This window comes from Alosa sapidissima, chromosome 14 (genome assembly GCF_018492685.1).
Source record: "Alosa sapidissima isolate fAloSap1 chromosome 14, fAloSap1.pri, whole genome shotgun sequence".
Classification (NCBI taxonomy): domain Eukaryota; kingdom Metazoa; phylum Chordata; class Actinopteri; order Clupeiformes; family Clupeidae; genus Alosa; species Alosa sapidissima.
Genome location: NC_055970.1, coordinates 13,548,330 through 13,573,483, shown reverse-complemented (window position 1 = coordinate 13,573,483; position 25,154 = coordinate 13,548,330). Strand labels below are relative to the sequence as shown.

The 25,154-nt window shown below is 48.1% G+C and overlaps 1 protein-coding gene across 2 annotated transcripts in view; it reads right to left on the bottom strand.

The window, feature by feature from the left end:
- Window positions 1-25,154, bottom strand: part of fstl5 (follistatin-like 5) — a 185,338-nt gene that overhangs the window by 109,312 nt on the left and 50,872 nt on the right. The gene's annotated exons all lie outside the window — the stretch shown is intronic.

The window sequence follows — 25,154 nt, the reverse complement described above, 5'->3', positions numbered from 1 at the left end:
GTGCATTTTGGCCGCTGGTCGAGGAGCTCCCCCCGTGACCAGCATGATCTATCTAGCTATCTATCTACCTGTCTATATACATATCTAGGCTATCTATAGCCTATCTATTTATCTATAATCTGTGCTATCTACTGCTGAACAATCCCTTACTCGTCTCTCTTTACTCCTCTCTCGTTACTCTGAAGGGTCTCAAGGTGGCCTTTGGTCTGTAGCCTCCCCAAGGTGACGTAATGCAATGCATTGTGGGGGAAAGGAGAATCACTTCAAACGCTGTGAAATAGTACCTGCTTTTTCGTATTATATTCCGTTTTGTGATACCCAGCAACATCAAATACAATGGATAACAGTTTAAATGTTTATTACCAACAAGCAAATTGTGCAAATTCGTTGGAAAATGAACCCTTCAACACAGCCTTTAACCCATTTCATGTGCACACATGTGCACAAACAGATACACACACACACACACACATACATTCACAGTAATCATACGTATGACACATACTCACACAGTAGACATATGTACGCTTGCATGCACAGGCTCATACGCAGGCACACACACAAGCACGCACACACACACACACACACACACTCACACACACACACACCCACACACATAACATAAACATGTACATGCACACATGCACACAATTCAACAATTTCTCAGTATTATGAACAGGCATTATGGAGGTGGGGTTGTATAAAATGAATTTTACATGTGAAATCTATGAACTAATCATGTTTTGGTCATGTTGTTGTCTAGCAGATACCAGTGAGAATTGAGTGTGGATAATACAATTTAGTGAGACAGTTAGAATCATATAGACCTTTCAGCGTGATTTATTTTTGTGGAAAAAATGTGCTGGACTAGGCGGCGGTCATATGTTGTACCGCTCTGCGGGACATCTAGTTAAATTAATAACCTTAACCTTAAAATACACATTTCCACATGTGGCCACATTACACATTCTGGCTCTTGGAAGAAGACCATAGGCTCCCATATGTATTTATACCATAGGCTCCCATATTACACAATACCATAGGCTCCCATGTTTATTTATACCATAGGCTCCCATATTAAACATAGGCTCCCATATTTATTTATACCATAGGCTCCCATATTACACAATACCATAGGCTACCATATTTATTTATACTATAGGCTTCCATATTTATTTATACCATAGGCTCCCATATTACACAATTCCATAGGCTACCATATTTATTTATACTATAGGCTCCCATATTTATTTATACCATAGGCTCCCATATTACACAATTCCATAGGCTCCAATATTTATTTATATTATAGACTCCCATATTTATTTTTAAATTGCACATAACTAACAGTTTAGCTCTATTGTTGCTGCTGTTGTTGTTGCTGTTCTCATTGTTACTGTATATTTTGAACATATCTTGTTTTCTTGTTCTCAAAGCTATTGCATTGTGTTTGACATACATTTGCTTTGAAACAGTCATGCAAATCAAGCTCACTGGAACTGAACTGAACAGAAATGAGGGAGACAGGGAGAGAGAGAGGGAGAGATGGAGAGAGAGGGAGAGAGAGGGAGGAGAGAGAGAGAGGGAGAGAGAGAGAGGAGGGAGTGGAGGAGAGAATGAGGGAGGGAGAGAGAGTGAAGTAGAGAGAGAGAGGGGGAGAGAGAGTTAGAGAGTGAGGGAGTTAGAGAATGAGAGTGTAAATGAGAGAGGAGAGAATGATAGAATGAGAGAGAGAGAGAGAGAGAGAGAGAGAGAGAGAGGAGAGAAAGAGTCTGGGGGCTCTACATTCCTCCGTTGGCAAGGAAACTGATGTGGTTGAGTTATTAAGCTCCTTCTGCCATGGTACCTTCGGCTGTGTCCCTGTGTGTGTGTGTGTGTGTGTGTGTGTGTGTGTGCGCGTGTGCGTGCGTGCGTGTGTGTGGACTGCCATGCTACCTCCGGCTGTGTTCCTACCAACAGGGCCACCGCTGGGGAGGATGTGTTTAAATACATACATCAGTGTGTGTGTGTGTGTGTGTGTGTGTTGGTGTGTATATTCAGAGTATGTGTGAGTATGTGCGGTACAGCCCCTTTCAAACTTGAGTTACACTGTGTATTTTGAGGACACGGACGGATGGTTCGTGTGAACACACGCAAACACACACACACACACACACACACACACACACACACACACACACACGCAAACACACACACACACACACACACACACACACACACATACACACACACACACACACACACAACACACGTTCCCCGCATAAAAGTACATCTTTGTGATTGAAAGAATCAACAGTGTTGGATATAGTTACTGCATTACATCCATTAAGCAAGATTTGCAGCTCCTACTGCACACATACTGTACACACAGACACACACACACACAACTTGGCTCATGTGCTTTTCTACAACCCCTCTCCTCTCTTTTTTTCGCTGCCTCTCTTCCTTTCTCTCCCTCCCCTCTCCCTCTTTCTCCCTCTCTCCCACCCTCTCTCTCTGTCTCCCTCTCTCCCTCTTTCTCTCTGTCTCCCTCTATCTCTCTCTCCCTCTCTTTCTCTCTGTATCCCTCTCTCCCTCCCTCTCTCTTTCTGTCTCCCTCTCTTTCTCTCCCTCTCTTTCTCTCTGTCTCTTTGTCTCCCTCTCTCTTTCTATCTCTGTAGGAGCCATTTTGATTTAAAGGAACCGTATGTAAGAAAAATATTTCAATTAATCATAAAATGGCCCTGATATGTCACTAGACATTAAGAAATCATGTTCATTTCAAATACTTATATCACTGACAACAGTAGTCCGGCCAGGATATTGTCATTTAAAAAGTGAAGTTGCAGCCCTCAACTGATGTTGATGTTGTGTTTTGTCATGTCATGTTGTGTTTTGGCCTGATGCGCCACCCTCCACCTATCTACTAATCACGAAGTCAGCAGTGTTTCGCCATCAGGGTTGGCAACCTCGAGTCAGGGGGGAGGGGGAGGGGATACATCGCTCTTCAGTATTTTGAAAGTGATTGCAGTACCAGTTTTGGCCACAATCTTACATATGGTTCCTTTAAATTAGTGTGCTATTGGAGCACTGGTATATTTGTTAGATTTGGGGTCCTTTATTTAGGTACTTTTAGTTTGACAGGCAGTGAGAAGGTTTTGAAGTTAAAGATGGCCGCCTCTCACCTTTGACCCCAAAAAACCTAGAACAAAGAAGCTGTTGGAATGTATTGAGCATACAGTTCTTTACAATTGCTATTGAATCGCTATAGAATCGCTATAGAATTGCTATTGGATCACTATTGAACACTTTTTGGACATTATTTTGATCTTATTATGATGAAGATATCATTATTTTGAAGTTGTGCCCTTTTCAACCATCATTCTTCTAACCATTTTCAACCACTTACCAATCGTTTGTTGGATTACTGGAGTCCATGCTTTGTCTGCTACTAGCAGTGACCAACTTCTGTCCAGGAGACATCGTACTAGTAGCCGATAGCACGGCGCCAAGAGGATCATGGATGCTGGCTAGAGTCACTGAAGCCTTCCCTGACTCCAAAGGCTTGGTCCGCAGTGTACGGCTTCAAACCAAAACAAGCCAGCTTGAAAGACCTGTCCGCAAGATCTGCTTGCTAGTAGGCCAGCAACCTAAAGCTGAGTGAGACCTGAATGAACTTGCGCATGTGCACACACTGTCATACAGATGCATACACTGAATCTTTGCACTCAGTTATTCTTGTGAATAATGCATAGAGTTTAAGGGGATAATATATGGCCTTGGAAAATTACATTTAGTTAGTTATAGCTTGCTTTCTGCAGTAGCTATAAGAGGCCGGCTATGTAGGAGCCATTTTGAGTTCATGTTCATTTAAATTAGTGTGCTATTGGAGCACTGGTATATTTGTTAGATTTGGGGTCCTTTATTTTGTAGGTACTTTTAGTTTGACAGGCAGTGAGAAGGTTTTGAAGTTAAAGATGGCCGCCTCTCACCTTTTGACTCCAAAAAACCTAGAACAAAGAAGCTGTTGGAATGTATTGAGCATACAGTTCTTTACAATTGCTATTGAATCGCTATAGAATTGCTATTGGATCACTATTGGAACACTTTTTGGACATTATTTTGATCTTAAGTTGTGCCCTTTTCAACATTCTTCTAACCATTTTCAACCACTTTGTCTGCTACTACCAACACTACTGCTACTACACTCTATCCCCCCTCTCTCTTTCATTTGTTCATCACTCTCTCTCCTTCTTTTCTCTCCCTCCATTATCTCTCTTCCTCTCTGTGATGTTCCTTCTATCTTTGTTTTTCACCCAGGAAGCAGCTCTGGGCCCATCTCAAGTCTCAGTGCCAGTGCAGGGGAGTCCCAGGGGATTCTGGGAAATGTAGTAAACAACACTCAGCTGCTGCTTTGTTCTCCCAGTCCTCTACTTCCCCCTCTGTGCTTTAACAACCCACCACATCCGCACACACACACACATACACACGCACGCACACGCACACACACACACACACACGCACGCTCTCACACACACACACACACACACTGTGGTAAAGAAGTGAAGATCCTGCACTACAAGTTGGTTCAAATTGATCACAGGCAGCGCACCCTCCTCTTGTCTGCCTCTGCTTGTCTCACCCACACACACACACTCACACACACACACAAACATAAGAAAATACATACACACACAATCATGGCCCAATACACATATACTCACAGGCCTATAATGGGCATTTTTATGTTTATATTAACTAGACGACACACACACACACACACACACACACACACATACACACCTGTAAACATTCTGCTCATCAATTTGTGCACAAACACACTTATAGGTGTATAGGGTATCTATGTCTGAAGTGTGCCTAACACACACACACACACACACACACACACACAGTATTTGTCAGTCTCTTGTCAGATACACTCACACAGTCAAGTGTCATTGAAAAGCCTCTTGAGTTGAATAGAAACAGCTCTCCAAAGATCACCAGACCAGCCAACTGGCTATTCATGATACACACACACACACACACACACACACACACACACACACACACACACAGATACACACCAACCCAGACAACAACCCAGAAACTCTCACACACCCCTTCCAGAGGACTCACAAAAAACTTCACAGCATTTAACACACACACACACACACACACACACACACACACACACGCTCACACAGCTACATAAACACACACACACACACACGCTCACACAGATACATAAACACACACACACACACACGCACATACTCACACAGAGAGATACATACACACACACACACCAACACACACACACACACACACACACACACACACCAGCGCCCCAAGTTGTTGCGTTCCTATCGAAGAGCAGCACCAATGTTAAGTCCCATAGACCTATTTTTAAAAAAATATTGTGAAGCCAAATCAGCGAAGTTATCCACCAAAAATATTTCAGTGTCTATACAGTAATAATCTTCTAACTGTGAAAGTGTCAGGCCCTATGTTGCCTTATTTAAAAAAATCAAAATTGCTCCTTTTGTTTCATAAACGGACTACAAAAGAAGTCACGTGACTTTACCCTTCAACGTTACTCACAGTAGCATGGTTTGTTTATTAGCCTGCTTAGCATTGACACACACACACACACACACACACAAATGCAAGGCCAGACGGAGTGTCTCGCATGACAGATGCTTCATTCAGAAGTGCTGCCTCCTCTCCTCATCTCTCTTGGCAGACCTATCATTTGTCTGTGTGTGTGTGTGTGTGTGTGTGTTTGCAGGGCCATCGCAGAGAAGGGGGGGGGGGGGGGGGTTGATTGGGCCCAGGGCCTCGCGTCTGATGGGCCTCACTGACTCGTTTATTAAGCGTTTATTCTTCATTAACGCCTAGATAGATAGATAGATAGATAGATAGAACCTTCAAAAAATTAGCATGAAGTAATGAACTTTAGGCTACCTGACGTGACAACATGTTTCTTCAGTCTCCTTCATTGACGCCTTTAGTCTATAACAGGGAACTTAAATGTAGTGGACAAAACCCATCGTGCAGTCTAATATTAGTTAAAACAACCTGATTTAATGCAATTTCAGTCAAATTTCTACCCTGCACATATATGTCAATCAGATGCACACAGCAATCGGCATAGGCTGCTAGACATAAAGGAAACCTATGGTGCGTTTATATGCATGGGGGAAAAATGTTCCAACCAATCAGATTTTGTTGTTGAGTGGTGTGATGTATCTTGGGCAGTTCAGTGTTGCTAGTTTAGCACGCTAGTAAACCATAGGCAGAGAATGGGATTCCCGCTAGCATGCTAGCTAGCTTTGTATGCTAGGCTAAGCAAAAATACGAACATACAAATCATATTGCTTATTACGAAACAAAATGTTAATGTTTGTATATGAAACAGTTTGTATGAATTACCCAAATTCCCAGTTAATTCCCATAAATTCCCATGAATTCCCATAATTTCCTTTAATTCCATGATGGTTTCCAATTTGGAATATTTCCAAAATTCCCCAGCTTAAATTCCCATGGTAAGTTTCCGGAAAGTTTCCGGAAATTTACTGGAAATTTTCCGCCCCTTTGCAACCCTAAGACACACACACGTACAGTGTATATGAAGCCATAACCCCGCTACCTCTGACTTTAAGTTGTTTTTTGATGGCAAATGGCATCCAAGCACGTTGATCAATATCTAAAGCCTGGCCAAAGACCAGCCTGGGTAGATGGGGAATGAGAGGCACGCACACACACAAGTGCACACACACACATACACACACTCTTACACACACACACAACTGCACAGCTTCTATGACCAGGAAACAACACACACACTTCTACACACACACACACACACACACACACACTGACACACAAACAGAGTAGATAACAGAGCAGGTGGAGTCCTATGTGCTGTAGCAGAGTAGTGTGGCATTTGCAGGGACGATGCAGAACTCACAAGGTGACACAAGATATATCTTATTATGAAATATGGGTGAGCCAGCAGATAATTATTTTCAAATATCATTGCAATGTGTCATCTTTATTTTTTACATTCAGAGCTGCTCACAGTAATTCTCCAGGCACTCTGTTTGTGTGTGTGTGTGTGTGAACAGAATATACACAGGCTACGTAGAGAGGAGTCAGTTCGAATTTAGAATAGATGAAGCCCTCTGCACACTCACTGTCATGAGCTCTCTCTCTGCCTGGTAACACGTGCTGATTGAAGTCTGATGACCTCCACCTGTTCCTGCTCTGCTCTGCCTCACCCTCGTTACCTACCAGCTGCACTGCATTCACCACTCATCATGCCCTCTATATAAAGCCTTGCTTTTCAGTCCACACTTGTCAGATCGTCTGCAACCAGCACCAGTTACCTGCCTGTTTTTGAAAACGCCTCTGACTCTTTGCCTGTGATCCCGGACCCGCTCGACTACTTCTGTGTTCTCCAGCCCCGGTAATCTTGACCTGCCTTCCGTCCCTCTTCTACGAATACCGCCTAGTCCTTGACTGTACTGCTGCTTCGTTTCAATTGCTGTTGTGTGTGTGTTTCCCCCAGGACTTCCCGGATCATCCAGCTCCTGCCATCGCTGTTCGGCTACTGGGGGAACACACACACGCAGACTCTTGGAACTCCTGTACCCCCCCCGGAACCCCTGAAACCCCCTTAACCCCCAACCCTTAAATAAACTTTTGAACGTGACGCTTTTGTGGTCCTCGTCCTGTTTGGTGTCTGACAGTACGATCTGACCAAACATGGACCCAGCGCACGGTCGAACCAGCATGGAAACCGACGAACCAGAACCACCCACCGCCATGCAACGCCTGGAAGAGACAGAGAGAGAGGTAAACCGCAACACTGCTGACATTGCCTCCCTACTTCAAGCCGGCTTGAGCCAGCGTCAGCAGTTCCAGCAGCAACAGCAACAACTTGCAATGATCATTCAACTTCTCACCAACCTTTCTCCTCTGCCTGCTCCCACCGGCCCAGCCCCAGCCAGCCTGCTCACCGGCCCAGCACCCGAGTCTCCTGCCCAGTCCACTGCTACCGTGGCTGCCGGAGCCCCAGAACCCAGGATCGGCAATCCAGAGCGGTTCAGCGGCGACCCAACCCAGGTACGGGCGTTCCTGACGAGCTGCCGTGTCCAGTTTACCCTGCAACCCAGGACTTTTGCCACTGAAGGGGCGAGGGTCGGTTACGTGATCACTCACCTGACGGGCCGAGCTCGACTCTGGGGAACGGCGGAGTTCGAGCGCCAGACCCCAGCATGTGCAACCTTCAACCTATTCGCAGAGGAGATGCTCAAGGTATTCGATTTGGAATCCACAATAGCCGAGGCATCTCGGATCCTGATGAGTATTCACCAAGGCAGAAGGACTGTTGCGGATTACTCCATTGACTTTCGAACTGTGGCAAGTCGGAGCTCCTGGAACATGGAAGCATTGGTGGATGCTTTCCTCCACAGCCTGGCGGACTACATAAAGGACGAGCTGGTTTCCCATGATCAACCCCCCACTCTTGATGAAGCCATTGCTCTGGCTGTCCGCATCGACCGCAGGATCCAGGCCCGCCGTCATGAGAGAGGGCGCCAGAGTCCATCCACCAGCACACGGAGTGTCCCAACTGCCCTTCTGTCCGCACCTGCCACACCATCTAGCCAGCCGGACCAGTCTGAACCGATGGAGATCGGCCGCACCTCCCTAACCCCTGCAGAGCGCCAGCGACGCATCACCTCCAACTTGTGCCTGTACTGTGGTGGTGATGGTCATCGAGTCGCCACCTGTCCAGCAAAAGCCGGAGCTCACCAGATGTAGGAGGAATCCGGATGAGCTCAATGAACATTCAGCCCTCCATCAGCCGTAAACCCCTCATCCAAGTCTGTCTTCACCTGTCTGATTCCACCCACACCCTGGCAGCCCTGGTGGACTCTGGCGCAGAAGCAAACATTATTGACACAGGACTTGCTCGTCAGCTGGGCTTGGAAAGCCATCGCTTGTCCACTCCTGTTCCAGCCCGGGCCCTGGACGGTCACGTAATTGGCACAGTTACCAGCATCACAGCCCCCATCTCAATGATGGTGTCAGGAAACCACCGAGAGACCATCCGCTTCCACCTGCTCAGCTCTCCAGGCCAACCCCTAATCCTGGGCTACCCTTGGCTCCGTCTCCACAATCCTCACCTCGATTGGGCCTCCGGAACTGTGAAAGAGTGGGGAAATGCCTGCCACCTGACCTGTTTGCGTGCTGCCTCGCTGCCCCCCGGCTCAGTACCCCCCAGCACTGCCCCCGACATTTCTAATGTCCCTGAATGTTACCATGGCCTCCGAGAGGTGTTCAACAAGACCAAAGCCACATCTCTGCCCCCACACCGTCCGTACGACTGTGCCATTGATCTCCTCCCTGGGACTGCTCCACCCAAAGGTCACCTCTACTCACTATCCCCTCCTGAAAGAAAAACTATGGAGGATTACATCAGGGACTCCCTGGCAGCTGGACTCATCCGCCCGTCTTCCTCTCCTGCTGGTGCCGGGTTCTTCTTTGTGGGAAAGAAAGATGGTTCTCTTCGCCCCTGCATTGATTATCGAGGTCTGAATGATGTCACAGTGAAGAACCGGTACCCTCTGCCTTTACTCACCTCTGCTTTTGAATTGCTCCAGGGATCCACTATTTTCACCAAACTGGACCTTAGAAATGCTTACCACCTAGTGCGAGTAAGGGAGGGTGACGAGTGGAAGACTGCATTCAACACCCACACCGGCCATTATGAGTACCTGGTAATGCCATTTGGCCTCACCAACGCCCCAGCGGTATTCCAGGCGCTGGTGAATGATGTGCTGCGGGACATGCTGAATAAATTCGTCTTCGTGTACCTGGACGACATCTTAATTTTCTCCAGAACTCTGTCCGAACACACCCGTCATGTCCAGCTGGTTCTTCGACGGCTCCTGGAGAACTCTCTCTATGTCAAGGCGGAGAAATGCGAGTTCCATGCTCAGACTGTGTCATTCCTGGGATACATCGTCGCTGAAGGCAATATCCAGATGGACCCCGCAAAGGTCTCGGCAGTTACCTCCTGGCCAGTTCCGGGGAATAGGAAGAAGCTGCAGCAATTCCTCGGTTTTGCCAATTTCTACCGGAAATTCATCCGGAACTACAGCTCCGTCGCCGCTCCCCTCACAGCTCTGACCAGCATCAAACACCCCTTTTTCTGGACCCCAGAGGCCAACACAGCCTTTCATACCCTCAAGGCCCGGTTCACCACTGCCCCCATCCTCCAGATGCCGGATTCAGACCGGCAGTTCGTTGTCGAGGTGGATGCCTCAGACGTGGGAGTCGGGGCCATACTCTCTCAACGGGCAGAGGAGGACAACAAGTTGCACCCCTGTGCATTTTTCTCTCGCCGGCTTTCACCTGCAGAGCGCAATTATGATGTTGGAAACCGTGAGCTGTTGGCTGTCAAGCTTGCCCTGGAGGAGTGGCGTCACTGGCTGGAGGGGTCCACAGTTCCGTTCCTGGTCTGGACCGATCACAAAAACCTCGAATACATCCGCAATGCCAAACGTCTTAACCCCAGACAGTCCCGCTGGGCCTTGTTTTTCACCAGATTCAACTTCACCCTGTCATACCGCCCAGGTTCTCGGAACACCAAGCCGGACGCTCTCTCCCGTCAGTTTCATAAGGATGACGCCCCTTCCCAGGAACCTGCATCAATTCTGCCCGATCCCTGCGTCGTAGCTGCCCTGACCTGGGATATCGAGGAGGAAATTCAAGAGGCCCTCCGTGACCATCCCAGTCCCAGTGCATGCCCAGACGGTCGTCTCTTCGTCCCAGATAATTTGAGGTCCCGGGTCATACAGTGGGGACACAACTCCCGCCTTGCCTGCCACCCGGGCTCCGCCCGCACCTGCCATCTCCTTGCCCAGCGCTTCTGGTGGTCTTCTTTGAGAAGGGATGTCCGAGAATTCGTCCGTGCCTGCCCCACCTGCAATCAGAACAAGTCCTCCACTCGCCCCCCCGCTGGTTTACTCCAGCCCTTGCCTGTGCCCACACGACCCTGGTCCCACGTCTCCTTGGACTTTGTAACTGGCCTCCCACCATCAGGTGGGATGACTGTCATTCTCACTGTGGTTGACCGGTTCAGCAAGATGGCACACTTCATTCCCCTCCCTAAACTGCCATCTGCCAGAGAGACTGCCCAGGCTGTTCTTGATCATGTCTTCCGTCTACACGGGCTGCCCAGGGATGTTGTCTCTGACCGAGGCCCGCAATTTACCTCTACATTCTGGAAGGAGTTCTGCCGTCTTCTAGGGGCCACAGTGAGTCTCACCTCTGGGTTCCACCCCCAGTCCAATGGTCCGAGCGGGCAAACCAGGAGCTGGAGAAGGCGCTGCGGTGCATGGTTTCTCGCAAACCCCAGGCTTGGGCACAACAACTGATGTGGATAGAGTATGCTCACAACTCCCTCACCTGCTCTGCCACTGGTATGTCACCTTTCCAGTGTGTGTATGGCTACCAGCCCCCCCTGTTCCCCAGCCAGGAAGGAGATGTGTCCTGCCCGTCTGCCCTCGCCTATGCCCGCCGTTGCCGTCGTACCTGGTCACAAGCTCGTGCCACGCTACTCAAGTCAGCTGTCAGCTATGCCACTGGGGCTAACCGCCGAAGATCGCCGGCACCCGCCTACCGTGTTGGCCAGAAGGTGTGGCTGTCAGCCAAGGATCTCCCACTGCGGGTGGAATCGCGTAAACTGGCACCTCGATTCCTCGGCCCGTTCCCTATCCAGAGGGTCATCAGCCCAACCGCAGTCCGGCTCCAGTTGCCAACCTCCATGAGGGTGCACCCTACTTTCCATGTTTCGAAAGTCAAGCCGACGCATGAAAGCCCGCTGGTCCCCGTGCCGCTTCCTCCTCCTCCTCCTCGCCTCGTTGACGGTGGGCTGGTGTACACCGTTCGACGCCTGCTTCGGTCCAGACGGCGAGGTAGGGGCCTCCAGTATCTCGTCGACTGGGAGGGCTATGGACCTGAGGAGAGAACCTGGGTGCCAGCCAGTCGGATTGTGGACCGGACACTCATCGCCGACTTCCACCGTCTGCATCCTGATCAACCTGCAATCCGTAGGGGCCGCCCCAGAGGGGTCCCTAACCGTCCTGCCCGCCCGGCTTCCTGTCATGTGCCTGACCCTGACCCTGTCTCGGTACCTGTCCCGTCTTCTGTCCACGACCCTCCAGCTCCCTCCGAGGATGAGGATGTTCACTCGGACCGCTCGGAGGAATTCTAGCCCTCCACCGGCTCCCCTCCGCCCTCCCGACGTGGTGTCACTCTTGGGGACTTCTGGGGCCGTCCCTTAGGGGGGGGGTTCTGTCATGAGCTCTCTCTCTGCCTGGTAACACGTGCTGATTGAAGTCTGATGACCTCCACCTGTTCCTGCTCTGCTCTGCCTCACCCTCGTTACCTACCAGCTGCACTGCATTCACCACTCATCATGCCCTCTATATAAAGCCTTGCTTTTCAGTCCACACTTGTCAGATCGTCTGCAACCAGCACCAGTTACCTGCCTGTTTTTGAAAACGCCTCTGACTCTTTGCCTGTGATCCCGGACCCGCTCGACTACTTCTGTGTTCTCCAGCCCCGGTAATCTTGACCTGCCTTCCGTCCCTCTTCTACGAATACCGCCTAGTCCTTGACTGTACTGCTGCTTCGTTTCAATTGCTGTTGTGTGTGTGTTTCCCCCAGGACTTCCCGGATCATCCAGCTCCTGCCATCGCTGTTCGGCTACTGGGGGAACACACACACGCAGACTCTTGGAACTCCTGTACCCCCCCCGGAACCCCTGAAACCCCCTTAACCCCCAACCCTTAAATAAACTTTTGAACGTGACGCTTTTGTGGTCCTCGTCCTGTTTGGTGTCTGACACTCACATACAAACACACACACACACACACACACACACACACACACACACACACACACACACACTGGCCTTGTAGAGCATCCTGTGGTGTGGTGAGGGGCGGTCGAGCCCCAGATGATTGTTTGCTGGCTTGTTGGCATTCTGCTCTGGCATGTGTGTTGGGGGGGCCTGTTTGTAATGCCTTGCTACGCTACACGCCGCTAATTGTAAACTCTTCAGCGAGCTCCCACTGATCATTTAGCAGCATTGAGCTGTCTTCCCTATGGCAGTTTTCCAAACAGCAGCTGACGACAGATTGGCCCTGATGTGGCCCTGATGTGGCCCTGATGAGGCCCTCATGTGGCCTTGATGTAACCCTGATGCAGCCCAGATGTGGCCCTGATGTGCCTCAGAGTTCTTTGCTGTCTGTGGCGCCATGCTGGGCATTTTGATGGTATCTCTCTCATGTGAGTGTGTGTGTGTCGCCATGCTGGGCATTTTGATGGTGTCTCTCTCGTGTGTGTGTGTGTGTGTGTCGCCATGCTGGGCGTTTTGATGGTGTCTGCTGTGGGATTTGTGCTCGCAGCCTTGAATGTGTCAGCAGTCGTAATTTCATCAGCAGCAGTGACTGCAGGGAGCGTCCAGTGTGGGCAGTGTGTGTGTGTGTGTGTGTGTGTGTGCGCGTGCGCGCGCGCTTAGGGCATGGTGTGTGTGTGTGTGTGTGTGTGGGCCCATGTCTTTTTCTCTATGTGTTGCTAGTGTGATTGCTCTGCTACTGACTAGTCGGTGAAGGGTGGCGGGGGGCACTTAACATTCTGTGTTGTCATGGCAACATGTACCCAGTTCAGCAGCGGAACCCCCTCCCACGTGAGGAGATTGGCACTCAGGGACCAGTGCCCAGCTCTGCCACAGTCCGTGCCCACCGCAACCATCACAGCGCAGACTATCGCCCCCTGGCCATCGCCTCAGTTAGACCATCGCCCCCTGGCTGTCTCTCTCTTTGTATCTTTCTCCATCCAGACACTCCAAACTCCTCTATCTCTCCCTCTCTCTCTCTCTCTCTCTCCCTCCTCTCTCTACTGTTCTAGAGACCCACACATGTGTTACTGTTCTAGAGACCCACACATGTGTTGCTGTTCTAGACCCACACATGTGTTGCTGTTCTAGACCCACACATGTGTTACTGTTCTAGACCCACACATGTGTTACTGTTCTAGAGACCCATATATGTGTTACTGTTCTAGAGACCCATATATGTGTTCTAGACCCATACACTTGTTACTGTTCTAGACCCATACATGTATTCCTGAGAATGCTTTTGATATTCCAATAAATACTTTATTTTCATGCTAATAAATCTGAACTTGACAGACAACCAATAAAGGGAGTGATGGAAAACAAAGAAAAGGGGGAAGATAGAAAGATTGCAGAAAAAAGGAAGAGAAAGATGGAAGAAAAGATAAATGAGATGGAGAGGAAGGCGAGGTGAAAGACAGACCCAAGGGGAGAGAAAGAAAGAGAGAGGATGAATGACAGACCCAAGGGGAGAGAAAGAAAGAGAGTGAAAGACAGACCCAAGGGGAGAGAAAGAGAGAGAGAGAGAGAGAGAAAGAGAGAGAGAGAGTGAAAGACAGACCCAAGGGGAGAGAGAGATAGAGAAAGAGAGGGTGAAAGACAGACCCAATGGGAGAGAAATAGAGAGGGTGAAAGACAGACCCAAGGGGACAGAGTACAAACAGAAAGAAATAAGAGAGTATGTGGGAGGAGTTAATATGGGGAGAGAGAGAGAGAGAGAGAGAGAGAGCACAGAGTGTTTAAAGACGGAGAGAGAAGAGAGAGAGCACAGAGTGTTTCGAGATGGAAAGAGAGAGCACAGAGTGTTTAGAGACAGAGAGAGCACAGAGTGTTTCGAGATGGAGAGAGAGAGCACGGAGTGTTTAGAGACGGTGAAGTACCAGGCACTAAAGCAGCAGAAGGCCACCTGGACCATTTATAATTTAGCGGCCACAGTGCTGAGTGCAGAGCGCCGCCTGAGTGCTATGTTTCCCAGAGTGCCCTTGCCAGCACAGAACCGGCCTTTTCGCTCAGACGCACACAGAACGAGAGATGCGTCGGCAAGGGGTGTGTGTGAATGAGAGATGCGCTGGCTAGAGGGGGGGTGGGGTGTGAATGACTGATTCAGTGTGCAAACTTTGCATTGAAGCTGCACACTGACTGAAGCGCTCGCTGATAAATGTGTGCTTGTTTTTATGGGGCACAATAGGCGTTTGGCCACTCTAAGATGAAATGAAATATCTCCTGCTTACTGAGGAACACAGGGAGAGGAAAGAGAGAGCATCAGAGAAAGAGAGGGAGGAAGGGAGGGAGAATGAGAGAGAGAGGGAAGGGGAGAGAGAGAGAGTGAGAGAACAGGAGGGAAGGAAGGAGAGAATGAGAGAGAGGGGGAATGGAAGAAAGAAAGAGGGAGAGAGAATGAGAGAGCCACCACTCCTCCATGTTACTACTGGAGAGCTCCTGAGCAGACAGACACAGAGGTGTGAAGTGAAGCACTAGGCTAGCTAGTCATCACACGCAGGACTGCCTGATGGGCACTAGGCTAGCTAGTCATCACACACGCACAGGGCTGCCTGATGGGCACTAGGCTAGCTAGTCATCACACGCAGGACTGCCTGATGGGCGCTAGGCTAGCTAGTCATCACCCACACAGGATGGGCGCTAGGCTAGCTAGTCATCACACACACAGGACTGCCTGAGGGGCGCTAGGCTAGCTGGTTATCACACATATGGTCTGTCCGGATTTCATCCAGTTTTGCAGTGTGTCCTGCATTTTGGTAGCCTGACGAGCCAGACCCACATTAAAATGTAGGGTCTGGGCACTCACCGTTGGCACCACCGTTTTCCCACCAGCGGAGCTAGTTGGCTAGTTCAAACTTTTGCCAACTTAAGCTTAAAAGCTTAACTCGTGTCACGCTGTTCGCCAACAGCCACATCCATCTTCTTTGTTTTCAAGTAGCAGAATTCAAGCCAAACCGTTGCAACTCTGCCATCAATCATTATTTTAAGCCCGCCTAAAGTCTCTATACAAAATGTCATTGGCCCTATCGAAGTTTAATTTTTCCAGCTCGCAAGCCAACAGAGAGTTGCTAGCTAGATTTCTAGGCTAGCATTTTGGACATTTGTTCAGATTTTTGGCATGTGTGTGGCCATCTGTCCACCTTTCATGAGCACATAGGCCTCTGTACTCAACGCTGTTACAGTATGTGTTTCTGACCCTCCGGCACAACCATAACACAGAATATTAGGTTTTGTAAGGCTAGCTAGTTATCACACAGGACTGCCTGTCAGGCACTAGGCTAGCTGGTTATCACACAGGGCTCCCTGTCAGACGCTAGGCTAGCTGGTTATCACACAGGGCTGCCTGTCAGGCGCTAGGCTAGCCGGTTATCACAGAGGGCTGCCTGCACTCCCTCCAGCAGCTCCTGTAGGGCCCATAAGCTCCTCTCTCCACATTCATTAGCGCTGCAGCGCAAACACTCGCCGGACTCAGCTAGTCCCTCTTGTACACAACATTTTCACTTCATGAATATTCAGCTCATGCTAATATTGACTTTTGCAGTGTTTTTTAAAGCCCCTCCTGAGGTGATGTCTGGTAGCAAGAATATTAAAAAGATTTCTTTCCATTTGCGTGTTGCCAGGTGATGGGATAAATGTGTTCGTTTTTCATCACGTATCTGGTGGATTTTGGTGGCACCCGGTCAGTAATGAACCCACCTCTAGTTCACAAGGCAGGAGCTCACAGATGCAGAACTTTAATGGATGGTGGCCTTTTAGATGTTCACACATTCCAAATCTTCCTTTATGAGATCATTCTCAGGAAAGAATTGAAAATAAAAAAGCTTGTTGCTTGCTTATAAATGTACTGTAATTAGTAGACAATCTTTGCCAAAAGCCAAGAGAAAGAATGCAATCTGAAGACTCGTTCTCGTAACACACACTGCTGGCTCAGAAGACTTGTGCTTGTGGCAGATTAATACACGCTGCTCTGTTCACACCTAATGTGATTTGAGGTCCTAGGAGGATTCAAGCACAGAGATGGGTGCCTTTGTAACTGTATAGCGCTGCACGACGACTCCTGCCCTGAAGGGGACAGTGACATTTCTGCAGCTGAAGGGGACAGCTACTTGTTCTTTAGTGCAGAGGAAGAGGAAGTGTTTGAAAGTAGCAGGCATAATCATAGATATTAGAAACCTAGATACCACATTGTCCGTTGAGTTCTATTAGGTGGCATACATTAACATGGCCACCATATTGCTGGGGGCAACATCTTACTGTCTATGGGCACCACTAACATACATTCTGAAGCCCAATGCGGTACAGTATGTACGTATTGTCTATGGGCACCACTAACGTACATTCTGAAGCCCATTGCGGTATGTACGTATCTAATGCCTACGGGCACCACTAACGTACATTCTGAAGTCCGTCTATGGGCATAATGTTTCCAGTGAGCACCTACACAGCAAAGCTCAGAGTGAAGATCTGTCTGCCTGTCCGCCTGCCTGTCTGTCTGTCTATCTGCCTCTCTGTCTGCCTGTCTGCCTGTGCACCTGCCTGTCCGCCTGCTTGTCTGTCTCTCTGCATGTCTGCCTGTCTGTCCGTTTGTCTGTCTGTCTGTCTGTCTGACATGTCAGCTGAGCTCAGCTACAGCAGCAGAGTTCTGGAGAGTTCTATCAGCACAACAGAGTTTAACAGCAGAGTTCTAGAGAGTTCTACAGTATTTGCAGAGTGACAACTTCTCCTCACTGCATGCGAGTGTCTGACTGTTGCATAGCATTGAATCCTCTCTGAATCTGTTAAATAAGCTCTTCCAGCCATATAGCAGAACAACGCAAACAACAGAAAGAAAATAGAAACAAGGTACCCAATAAAAGTTCTGCTGAAAATGCTTCGCCTCTTTGAGCTGCACGGCACTCTAACACTCGCAGTTTGGAGATTCTAATTGCAAATTAAATAATTTAATTTTCAGTTAGGACATTCTAGTTGCAAATAAAATAATTGAACTGTTTTTTGATGCTGACGCTCACTCACATTGCATACAGTTGGGGCAAGATCTCCACATGAAGAGTGTGTTAGTAGAATAAGACTGGTCAGCAGAGTGTGTTAGTAGAATAAGACTGGAAAGCAGAGTGTGACACTGAGCACACATGGACAGCAGTGTGTTCACCATGTCCGGTCCGTGTCTCAGGGGAGTGTGTGTGTGTGTGTGTGTGTGTGGGTGTGTGTGTGTGTGTGTGTGTGTGTGTGTGTGTGTGTGTTTGGGGGGGGGGGGGGTTTGCCCGTGTCGTGGCTCTCAGGGGAGTTGTCTGTCAGAACCAGTGACCAGTGACTCGCTCAGAGCGGCCAGTGGCTTGGCTTCCAGGACATTCTGTGCCGTCTGTCTGGCTGCTACGCTACAGGGTTCTAAGCGGGTCGCAGGATCCGGTCAGATCCTACCTGACGCGCTACAGGGTTCTAAGTGGGTCGCAGGACACAACGGCGTTCTCACAGTTCTACTGACGCGACGGCGTTCTCACAGTTCTACTGACGTGAAGGCGTTCTCACAGTTCTACTGGCACGACGGCGTTCCCACAGTTCTACTCCTTCACTGCACTGTCCACTCACTTTTCTGTGCTCTTGGCCAGGGCACGGACACATCAGACCAGCCTACACACACACACACACACACACACTCTCACACGTACACACACACCCATACACACAGACACACACACACACACACACACACACAAACACACACACACACACACACACACCCATACACACAGACAAACACATACACACACACGCACACACACAATGCAGAAGTGTTGAAGAGAGTTCACCCATTCAGACGTCCCTCCTCTCTTAATGGTTGTTTGTGAACTTCTGCAAATGGTGCTGGTCCTCATTATAAAAGTATCCATGCTGCAAAGGTCATTAACACTGTTCACTGTCTTACACACACACACACACACACACACACACACACACACACGCGGTCCGCTGTCTCAAACAAACACACACACACACTAACATGGTCGCTGTCTCAAACAAAGCCATGCGGAGTCCTTGAAAGTCAACCTCTGGAAAATCCTTTGAAAAGACCTTTAACTTGAAGAAAGGTGTGGGAACCCTGACACACACACACGCACACAGACACACACACACACACACACCAGTCCTGGCTCCCAATCCCATGTCTTCATTACTCCTTTACAAACAGCAACTCATCCCTAGCAGGCTGATTAGAACTACAGGGAGTGTGTGTGTGTGTGTGTGTGTGTGTGTGTGTGCAGGCTGATTAGAACTACAGGGAGTGTGTGTTCTTTCCAGAAAGGCGAGAAGAACAAAGACTCACACTGCAGTTGGGGACAGAGAGTGATTTAAAGGACTGTTTCATGGAGAGCACACACACACGCACGCACACACATAGTCATCCACACACACACACACACTCATCCACACACACACAGGCACACACATACTCATCCACACACGCACACACAGTCACACGCACACACACACTCACACGCACACACACGCACATGCACGCACATGCATGCACACACTCATAATCATCCACACACACACACACACACAGGCACACACATACTCATCCACACATGCACACACACACTCACACGCACGCACACACACACAGACACACACACACGGACACACACACACACACCAGTCCTGGCTCCCAATCCCATGTCTTCATTACTCCTTTACAAACAGCAACTCATCCCTAGCAGGCTGATTAGAACTACAGGGAGTGTGTGTGTGTGTGTGTGTGTGTGTGTGCGTGTGTGTGTGTGTGTGTGTGTGCAGGCTGATTAGAACTACAGGGAGTGTGTGTTCTTTCCAGAAAGGCGAGAAGAACAAAGACTCACACTGCAGTTGGGGACAGAGAGTGATTTAAAGGACTGTTTCATGGAGAGCACACACACACGCACACACTCATACGCACGCACACACATAGTCATCCACACACACACACACACACACGCACGCACACACTCACATGCACATGCACATGCACATGCACGCACACACTCATCCACACACACATACACACACATAATCATCCACACACATGCACACACTCACACGCACGCACACATACAGACACACACACACACACACACACACACACACACACACACACACACACACTCCACTTTATTTTACTGTTGGACAGGGTTCCTGCCCGTCTCTAGGGAACAGGGGTCGTGACTGGGCAAGAATGTTCTAGAATGTTCCTGTCTGGGAAACATCATCAGGCTCATCAGGTCTATAGTGGGAGGGGTGTGGGTGATGACACACACACACACACATACACACACATACACACACACACATACACACACATGTAGCCAGGTGATAAAAGGTTCACTTGGAATGGGTAATCTGCTGTACAGCATATATGATGTTTAGGGTAAAACACAAGGTCCCTTTAAGAACGTGCATGCCAGTATGATGTCATCAGCAATGAGATGCATGTTGCAAGTGTGCAGGTTGAATGAAATCTAAGAGATTAGATGTTAATGAGTTTATATCTTGGGACAGTAAGTTTGCATTTTGATCTGTAACCCGAAGATGAGGATGGATTGTCCAGGACTCATGTCCGCTAGCTAGAGACCTAAGGTTGCATGAATTCGCTAGTTCATGTAGAAGTAAGTATATGTGTTTAGATAAGAGTTCACAAACTAATTGAATGCATTAATGACAGTGCTAGAAAGTAGACTAATGGGAATATTTTCCTTTGACAGCATTGCCACTGCCGTATTCTTTATTGGGAGAAATGTGCATTGTAACCTAGTCATGTTGGTATAATAGCTGGATGTGAAATCCACACTGAGTTCATAAGTGAACAATCTTTTTGTTCTCTTTGGGTATTTGGGCTTAAAGATTTAGCTCCTGCAATAAAGCAGTTAGTTAAGACATACTAGAGATTTTGTTTAGGGACCGCAAGGCTTAGGAAATAGGAATTTTTGAGAATAGAGATTTTTGAGAAGTTTAGCTGTATTACCTGGTCCAGTATTGCTAACAGGTAAGTGGATTTTGGGATAAATACAGGTCACATTGCATTACCCTTTTATTTGAAAAATACTGTATTTTCTTTCTTTCACATATTTTAAATAGTCAACTAAGAATCTATCAGAAATAAACCCTATATTTTGTATTTGTTGTGCTGTGTGTATTTTACCCGGACCCACACATATACACATACACACACATACACACTCACTCATACAAGCCCTCAAACACACATACACACACACACACACATACACACTCACTCATACAAGCACTCAAACACACACACACACACACACACACAAGCGCACACGCACACGCGAGCGCACGCACGCATGTACACACATGCAGACGCATACATACACACACACACACATATACACACAGACACACACACACACATACACGCACATACAGTACACACACATACATACATATACACACACATACATACGGTACACACACACACACACACTGGGTGATGGCTGCCTTTGTGAGTGCCCTATCTGATCACTGTAAGAGATTTTTTGCCGAGAATAGGAGTAAAAATAGAAAATTGCATGTGTGTGTATGTGTCAGGGGAACATGACACAGCTCTAATTTGCAATTCCAATTACTATTCAACTACCACTGTCAGGATACCCCCCCCCAAACACACACACACACTCCTTCTCTTTTCCTTTTAGACAATAAATCATATCCATGCTCTCTCGCCACATTCAGACCCAAAGAGCCCCACACTCCTCTCCCTCTCTTTCTCTATCATATCATCCCCTTTCTTTTCCTCTCTTCCTCTCTCCCTCGCTTTCTCTCTCCTCTCATCCTCCCTCTCTCTCCCTTTCTTCCTCTCTTCCTCTCTCCCTCTCTTCCTCTTTCCATCTCTTCCTCTCTTCCTATCTTTCCCTTTTTCTCGTTCCTGTCTCCCACTGTCCCCCCCCCCCCCCACACTCTTCCCTCTGAGTCTTTGTGTATTTTGACAGCTAGTTTCAGTTTGTCTCCCTCGCTGTTGTTTTATAAGACATCCTGTAGGTAGTGGCAGCGTCTCACCGTGTCTGTGTGTCTGTGTGTGTCTGTGTGTGTGTGTGTGTGTGTGTACTGGTAGTGGTAGCGCCTCACCCGTCTGTGCGGGATAACGTCAGAGCCAAGCAGGCATAATGAACATCACAGTCAACGTCAACATCTCTGTGCACAGCCCACGTTCATATGCGCCCAAATCTTTAATCGTCTCCATTGTGGAGGCTAATTAGGCCGTAATAGAGCGCTCTCTTGATAGTGAATAATTTAAAGCACCTATTAAAAATAATCCCCCACTGCATGGAGCAGAGGGGCAGGGTGGAGGAGTGTGGTGGAGGGGCAGGGTGGAGGGAAATAACATTAACTAGCTCCGTCAGCGTCCCAACTCCCAACCAATCTCCCAACCAATCCCAGCGCAGCGACTCAACAGGCACGGAGAGGAGCTGTCAAGTCTGTGTGGTGCTGAACAAACACCCTCAAGATACAGACACACACACACACACACACACACACACACACACACACACACACACACACATACACACACACACACACACATACACACACACACACTAAGAGAGAAGGCAGACAAAGTTGAATTATTTATCTGCTTTGTTCTCTGGTAACTCTTTCTCCTGTTGTGCAGAGTGTAATGAGACTTCAGGCTGGCATCCACACACACAAGCTATCCTCTCTCTCTCACACACACACACACACACACACACACACACACAAACACATACACACACACACAGCTCCTCAAGCGCTCTCCTCACATACAGACACAGAGATGCTTTCACACACAAGCACTCTCCTCACACACACACTGTCTGCAAAACTGCTGTTAATCATCTGTATAGAATTTGACTATATTAATATATCAGGAGATCTGAACTTGCACATGGACAGTCTAAACTTGCACATGGACAGTCTGAACTTGCACACGGATAAGTATACAAAGGACCTTATGGTGCTACTAGACATGGTCAGCCTAACTCAGCATGTCCAAGGGCCAACACACTCTCTAGGCCACACCCTTAACCTCGTAATCACAACAGGCCTCAAGATCTCGATTGCTTTGACCTGCTTAAAGAAACTGGGATCCACTTTGTCTTCATGAACACCTTCTTTGCACAGCAGAAGTCATCTCTTGCAAATGTGCTTACACGTTTTCATTGGGTTCACACATTTCTCACACCTTTTTGCAAAAAAGTTAACACAGATTTCATTCAAAGACCCCAAAGTCTATTGGTTTCCCTGTGCTAAACAAAAGGAAAACATCTATTTACAGATGGCAGAGAATCTTTTCATAAGTCTGAATTGCTGATAGACCTGTGTGAAACTCCTTTGCACAATTATTCAATCAGCAATCATTCATATCCATAAAAGATACCATGTCTGTTCTGTGTTGCTATTTGCAAGTATGGATCTAAGGCACATTTAGACAAAGTACTGTATTGCATATTTGGTGTACCCTGTTCTACCCTGTTCCCGGAGTTCTCGCGAGAGCACAATGGAATTGTCTCTGCGAGACACTCTGGCAGTGAGCAATGATGCACTTTTACCCCTTTGCATCCCGGGGAACTCGGCGTATCTGATATAGGTTGTCCAGAGGCGAGCTAAACTGATGACCACAGCGCAACATTGGTCGTAGTGTTATCCAAGTGCGTCGAAGTCCGGAATCATTCAGAGTAAACATTATCCAATTGCGTGCAGTGAGATTTTCAAATGCATGCTTGGTGCCGCTCCTCTAGTTGGGCCATTACATTGTTCGTGGCCAGACCCTTAATCTTTCTAGATTACCAGGGTCTGGATTTTCCAGGCTATATTTGGTGAAGAAAGCAGTACAAAAGCTGACAAGTCCAAGTTGTCTATTTCAATGAAAAATGACAAGTTGTAGTTCAATGAAATTTGTCATGTCTAGGTGCTTACTGTAGGTCTTACATGGCATGACAGTTACATCTTGGGAGAAATTATTTTTTACTCAATTCATTTAGTCTTTTCACAGTTTTTCTGATACCAGATAAATGAGAAAGATATGGCACAGACATAGCAAACAAGTGCTCTCTGACCAACAACAGAGGAAAAAGGAGAGAGAACGAGAATGGATAGATGAATGTAAAAATGAAAAGAGAGAAAGAGAAACCAGAGACAGACACGGCACATAGAGGGGAGATGGAGACAGAAAGTGTCATAAAGTGTCATAAAATAATGGAAAGAAAGAGACACAGGCAGTTAGTCCCTGTATGAGAATGCCCCTCTACAGTCTAAGTCATGCCCCGTACTGGGGCAACACAGGCAGGAAAGCCCTCTCTGAGTTACCCCACAACCCATCCCATCCCATCCCATGGCATCTCGTTACCGCAGCAATACAAGAGGGGTCTTCTCCACACAGAGAGGCCAGTGGCTGTCACCTGAATAAGGCTACCTATTACAGCCTCACCTCCAGCTCTGTTACATACGCACGCACGCACCCACATCACACACACACACACACACACACACACACACGCACGCACAAACACACATGCACGCATGCACGCACAAACACACAAGCACGCACACACCACACAGTAAACAACATTCCATCTCAAAATGCTGCACTCTTTTATTTAGTTAGGGTTTCAAGAGCTGGAGGACAGTGCTTACAGAATGTGAGATCATTTTCACACACACAGACACACTCATCACACACACACACACACACACACACACACACACACACACACACACACACACACACACACACACACACAGACAGACAGACAACCCTTTCTTTGCACCCAAAATGCTATACTACTTTAAGCCTTACCACAACAGACACTGCCACGTTTAAGACACATCCAAATTCAAACACAGAGGAGAATGCAGCTTGGATGTGGACAAGAGAGAGAAAGAGAGAGAGAAAGAGAGAGAATGTATTTTTGGGTGGGGGTTGCATTTGACATTCCACCACACGGAGAGGGGACAGGAGAGAGAGAAAGAGATAGAAAGAGAGAGGGAAGGAGGGAGGGAGAGAGAGAGTGTGAGTGAGGGAGAGGGAGGGAGGGAGGGAGAGAGATGGAGGGAGGGAAAGAGGGAGGGAGAAAGAGAGAGAGGGAAGGGAGAGAGAGAAAGAGATAGAAAGAGAGAGGGAAGGAGGGAGGGAGAGAGAGAGTGTGAGTGAGGGAGAGGGAGGGAG